Raw genomic sequence first — 6,614 nt, 5'->3', positions numbered from 1 at the left:
CATTTTTTTAAATATTTTGTAATTATTTCGAAACGTGTTGTGTAAATTTTAAAAGAGTATCAAATTTGTTCGGTATGAATTCGTGTCGTCACAAGTTATTTTTAAGTTATACTATTTTTTTAACTAAAAAGACATATTTATTTTTCATCTATAAATCATTTTGTAACCAAATTTGACAAAATATGAATATTTGAATTAAACCGAAACTTATACACTTTAATATTCAAATTTAATATTCTTATTTATTTCATAACCAAATTTGACAAAATATGAATATTTAAATTAAACCGAAACTTACACACTCTAATATTCAAATTTAATAATCAGATTTAGACAAAAACTGACATCATAATTAATTCGATCACATCCTTACAAAGTTTATCCAAATCATCTATAAATAAAAACCGTGTAATAATTTTTTCAAATAACTTATATTATTAACAGTATGATAATATAATGACTATTTCTGTATAATTTTTATCATAAAATTCATTCTTTCATTCCAAGGATGTACATAGAGATTTATGATTTGTTTATAGTTTGTGAATTGTATTTGTACATTTATTTCTCTTATTAACAATACATTGAATTTGATTTTGTAGTTATTTTATTTTTCTTCTTTGTAAGTATAAAAAATTACAACACATTTCTTTATATTTCGATTATTGTGTAATAAACAAGACTTTATAACTTCATATATCATAATGTAGTTATTGATATATCTTTTTGGCTTAATGGATTAAGTTAGAAAGATGTTTTAAGTTAGCATTTTACGTTATTTGTTGTTGTATATTATTTTGTTTTAATAAAAACAACAATGTAATACATTATAGTGAATGTAAAATTATTTGTTCTAATTAATATTACACTATCAATTCATTATTATTATTATTATTATTATTATTATCATTGTCTCTATATATATTTATATACAATTTTCACGCGTATGATCCACAAGTTACTAGCCATTGAAAAATATTCAAATTTTACATTACTGTTTGAGTCTTTGTCTCCAATTCTTCCAACATTATACAAAGACATTTTTTAATATGTGACAACCTTTTTTCTAAAAATTATTTTTATAAATGTATAATAATATCTATATGAATGTTTTGCTTTAAAATAAATCAATCAGTAAGATTTGGTTTGCAAATTATAGCTTATAATTAATAGTGTATAAATATTTTAAAAACTTATTATAAAAGTCATAAATAAATATCATTATATAATATAACTCAATTTACGTATTACATGTTATATTTTTTTTTCTTTTATAACTTTCATCCGTGTGTAACACGAGCTTTCATTATTAAACATGTTATTATTTTAATTGTATATTTAATTTGGATTATATTGTTTTTATAATTCTTCAGGTGCTGAAGCAACATAAGTTTCTTTTGTTAGACTATTTGAAAAAGTTGATGGTAGTTTAATATGAAAGAACATGTTTAGGTCTTTTGTTAATGTTTTTTTGTGGTTTGGTGTATACTAACTTATTTTAACCCTAAACTTTTAATATCTAGACATTGTAAATGGTTAACGTTTTGGTCCGAAAGTCATAGAAGTTTTGTGTGTTTGAATTTTTTGTCTAAATTTATTATGTTTGTTGACTTGTTTTTCCACTCGTGTGTAACACGGGCTATACCCTAGTTTAATAGTATAATTAGATACATTTTTAATTCTTAATAATATCAATCTTAATACTAATCTAACTATCTATGTAATTGTCTACCAAAAAATCTTCTACGTGTCGCTCTCACATCGTTTCCCACCCTTTTGAAGCCACCAGATTGCTTAATTTCTGAACGAAGGCTCCCCATAATTTGCCTTATAAAATTCGCGGGTACTTATGACGGGTTTGGATAAGGTAAAATGGATTATATCACATTGCCTGTTGTCATTCTTCCCTGATGCTCTAAACTTCTAAACCATGAAACCCGAATCTCCCCTGCTTTTCAAGGTCATTCGATACGTTGTTGTTGTCATCAGTTTCAATCTTCCATCATCTAAGGCTTTCTTGCAATCGTTTCAATAGGTATGTACTCTATTAATTGGTTCGATTCTTATTCATCCAGTTTTTCAGTTCTCAATCTTTTGAATCTGTTAATAATATAGAATATGTCTTGATTATGTTCTGATTGTCGATTAGGGTACATCACGCACAAAACCCTAATTCTACAATCGTTTTCTATTTCTGAATTGGTATTCTAAATTCACTTACGTTGATATTCAGTTTGAAAGCTATTATTATTGATGATTCATTTATCTCGGTTCCTGGTTCTAACTATTTTGCTAATTAGGTTTTTTATGACGAATTGTTCATCTATTAAACCAGTATATGAAGAACATGTTTTGTTTGATTTTACTGTCTTAACCTGGACATGTTAAGACGGTGGTATAATTCATTCATCCATAATTACAAGAGCGTCTCTTTAGTATTTGCAACTAAGGATATCATTTTATATGCAGGAAACATTGATAGATAGAGATATAGTTGGGGTCTTAGCCCGCGATCGAACATCTGTTCAATCTTGCAAATCAGTGGTCGCTGACACTCACAAAACAGTAGCGGCTTGGACGTCACAAACATCACTGTCACCGGATGGCGACATAACCTCCGCTATCTTATGCTTCTTTTCGACTAAAAAAGCCGGCGCCAATCTCATGCAACGTTTTTTTGGATCGAATTTAAAAGGTAATCCTTGTCATTAGTTTTCGTTTCGAGACAACCTTAATCGCAATCGGATTTCTGGAATAGGGAAATAAAATGAGTGGGTATGCACTTTAGGGTTAGATCGGTGAAAATTAGTGAATACTTTTATCAGTTATATAATAAGAAAACCTTTTTTTTCTAAATAATCGAAATGTAAATATTTTATTTGTCAATTATAGGGATGATGACGACAAATTGCAAATACTTGTGATTGTGATTCTCCATTGTGCAGCCTTGATCTGAATGTAAATTGAGTTTTTATTTATATGTATGAAATAAAATATAGAATGGCCAAAAGTTACATTTTGTGAAAAGGGTAAACATGGTTTGTGAAATGGAAATATAAGTGTCTCGAGTTAGGTTAAAGATGGGTAAATAAGTAATTTTCTATTGCCCTTAGATACACATGGGTGTTTGTAATTGCTTATTAAAACGGCATGTTTGCTTATTGTGTGTTTAATACAATTACGAGCGGTTTTGAAGGTGTTTGATATTGCTTATATGATAATTTTTACTCATAAGAACTTTAACTTCAAATTTTGCAAGATATATTAACTTTGGAGAGTTTATAAATCATATGACAAATGATGAACAACTCAACAACTGCTTAAATATTTACCTAATGTTGATTCTCTTCAAGTCCCTGATAGGTTTGCATGATATATTATAATACATCTCTCTTACATTGCTCACGTGAATATTAACCGAATCAAAGATCCAAATCAATGGTGAAAAATGAGGACTTCAAAACATATTGTTACTATTGTAAAGTTCCACTTTTAATAATATAAATACATTGAGGATTTAATAAAAATGGTCATCAAAGCAAGCAGATAATGACTGCATTCAGGATCTTACATCTCTCTAGCATTAATGAGATCTTGATATTCTTAAGTTTACCAATCATATAACCAGTGTTGTAAATTTTGGTTAGTGAAGTTGGTGTCAATTGTTTTTTTTGTATTGCAGGTTGTGGTTGACCGTAATGTTACCGATGATTTGTGTAGCAACGCTCATACTTCATGATATTATTAGTTATCACTCATGAATAATATAACATATTGCATTTATAATTTTAGTTATAGTACATTGTAATTGTTTTTTATATTTATTTTATCAATTTTAATGGTTAAATAAATGATGTGAACTTAATTTCTTGTGCCAAATTGATGGATTTGTTTAGAGCATGTGAAGACTTGGAAAACAACGATGGACTTCAAAGATATACAAAAGTCAAAACTGTCAAGGGATCATTAGTAGCCATTTTATTGCAGTTTTGCTTAACAGTCCTAAGTCCTAACTTTTCTGATCTTTGATAAAAATTTTGGCAATGAATTATTCTTTTGGTATGGCTTTGTTATTTTTAACTAAATTATTATTTTATTTATAGACTCCTATTATTTAGTAAATGAAAGCTCTTTACAGTTAGCTTCCCATACTCACTAATTACTATTTTGTAATATTCATCTTTTTTATAATATTCTTAATGTGGATACCATTTGTTTAGCATGTTAGTGATTCTACTATTAACAATGTCAATATAAAATATTTAGTAGTAATATATTTTAGTAATTGTTTCAAATTGGTGTTTGCAGATTGAAGGGTAAAATGAGAATTTGCATGCCGATTTCACCTTCTGGCCAGATTAGTTCACATTGGTTTTAGAAGATGTGGTATGTACAATTTCATACACAACAACGTTATATATATATATATATATATATTAATCTTTGACGGATATAATATGCATCTAATTCTACTGGAATTCAGCCTGATTGACAGGTATTGGTTGAGCAGTTTCTAATGATCGGGAACAAAAAAGATGGTGCAGAAAAATAAGTTGTGGAACAAGCATTATGGAAACAGGTATAAGTTATATGATGTTAATTTAAACCTGATGTTTTGGTTGGTTAACTTTAATCCATTGCTTGGCATAGACATGAGTCTGTTAAACTATTTGGAAAAAATGCCGGGTGAAAATTTCATTTTAAAAAAATAGTTGTATTTTCTGCCATGTTGACTTTATTTTTTGTCAAAGTTGAGCAAAAAGTCTGGAGGTGGTCGAAGAGATTAGATAGAGCATGTGGTTGTTCCATGGGATTTCGATTCAATTTAGGGATAAAGATTATATTTGGAGTAATTTTAATTGAAGACTCTTGGTTGTGGCTAAACACAATTATTATATTCAGGAAGGTTGGGGATGGAATGTTGTTGTAAAGCGTGGTTTGTGGTTGTCAAATTTTAGAAAGACTAGAAAGAGTATATCGAATCATCAAATGTATGTGGGTTGATAAAAGCAAAGTGATAGGAGCCTAGATTTAATATTTGTCTTCCACTTTGAAATTTAGCTTGCCACTGATCAGTTCCTCCGCCACTCTCTTCTAGTAAATTATTCAGTTCTTCCACCTCTTACCTCCCCTTAGCCACTTCACCCACCACTCATCCCTCAATGTTAACTTTTATTCTGCATAAATATGTCAATTACTTTCTGTTTGAGACGATAGACAATGTGAGCACTTTTATCTTAGTTTAATTGTTTATAATGAATATATATATTTAATTTGATTTGATTCTTAGATTATAAATGTGAATGGTGTTTTAGATTGGAGACTACTGTTTGCAATTTCACTTATATTGTTAAACGCTAATACAGTATGCTGATTATATACCCTTCAAGTTGCAGGTCAAATGTAAGGACTATAATGATATATTGATATCATGCCTAGACATGGCTCATCAATTATTCTTAGTTTGCGGCTTTTTTTATTTTGAATTCGCTACAACTCATATTTAGTCTTGAAGAATGTCGGGTCAGAATATGATCTTTCTCGATTCTCAATGTGCGTTTTATTTTCTTTTCTTTTTTTTAAATGTAACCACAAATGGTTAATTTAAGGTATTATATAACTTTCAGGAACCACAAGTGGAATCAGCTTACTAGTTTATTGAGGCGGAAAGCCAAAAACCTTGAGAACTTTGTTTTGCTCGGGCATTTTTTTTTGTTGGATACATTGCAGACTAAGTACGCAGATCTGTTGGATTTACAACAGAAACGGATCTTACCAAATCTGATACGGGTCTTAAAAGAACCCTTGTTATTGATTTGATAAAGTTGATATGGATTGAAACGGCATTTCGGGTATGTTGTAATTAATCTGCTACAAATATGGGTCGAAATCCGTGGAATTGGTCTAAGGGCATTTATGATATTTTAAGTATAAAAAGAGTTGAAAGTTTTTTTTTTTTTTTTGTTAATACGCCTTTACATGTAAAATAATACCTTTTACATGAGGTTTAAAATACTTACAAACTTGAAAAAGTTATGATTTGGAAGCTAGATTGGTATGAATAATGGATAAAACTTTTTTAAAAAAAGGGTTAGTATTTGGAATTGAAAATGAAGTTGAGTAAACTGATATATACCAATAACCCATCCACACAATCAATTGGAATGTATAGGAAATTAGCAAGCTTTATTTCATTTATAAGGTTTTAAATATCGTTGGAAACAAAATCTGGAATTGGTATTTCTATTTGATTATCGTTAATCGAGTCAAGTGATTTATGATATGGAGTATAGTACTTATATCACTAATTTCTTTGTGAAGCATTTGAACATATATAATTTGGTATATCTACGAGTTGCATAATAATAATAATGGCTAGGGTTGGTACAAAGTGCCGTAAAGTTTGATTTCAATCAGATACAATAAGTTTGGAAATCGAATGAAAGGCAAAGAAAATGGAAAGATTTAAAGTTGACAAGCTCTGAAGGGCAGTGCACCATAGCCTTGAGGATAATTAAACACCTATTCTATGCTGTGGCGCAATAGGTAATTCCTTAAACATTGAACTACAAGTTTAAGATCAAGCGCTTGGGGACGAACACTGACACATGATG

At 29.1% G+C, this 6,614-nt stretch overlaps 1 long non-coding RNA gene across 3 annotated transcripts; it reads left to right on the top strand.

Annotated features, from left to right (window-relative positions):
* The first annotated feature begins 1,932 nt into the window (after positions 1-1,932).
* On the top strand, positions 1,933-5,021 carry LOC143580059 (uncharacterized). 3 transcript variants are annotated; one of them, XR_013143760.1, is made up of 6 exons: positions 1,933-2,035; positions 2,470-2,695; positions 3,683-3,747; positions 4,316-4,386; positions 4,484-4,579; positions 4,752-5,021. It is a non-coding gene; the product is annotated as an uncharacterized LOC143580059 (long non-coding RNA). The 3 variants fall into 3 exon arrangements; XR_013143702.1 differs by adding an exon at positions 2,893-2,958 and having other exon boundaries at positions 4,484-5,021; XR_013143634.1 differs by having other exon boundaries at positions 4,484-5,021.
* Positions 5,022-6,614: the final 1,593 nt, after the last annotated feature.

This window comes from Bidens hawaiensis, unplaced genomic scaffold (genome assembly GCF_021521415.1).
Source record: "Bidens hawaiensis isolate Kalapana, Puna unplaced genomic scaffold, B.hawaiensis_p1.1 tig00000001_1, whole genome shotgun sequence".
Taxonomy (NCBI): Eukaryota; Viridiplantae; Streptophyta; class Magnoliopsida; order Asterales; family Asteraceae; genus Bidens; species Bidens hawaiensis.
The sequence above is the reverse complement of the archived record's forward strand: the minus strand, read 5'-3'. Positions and strand labels throughout refer to the sequence as shown.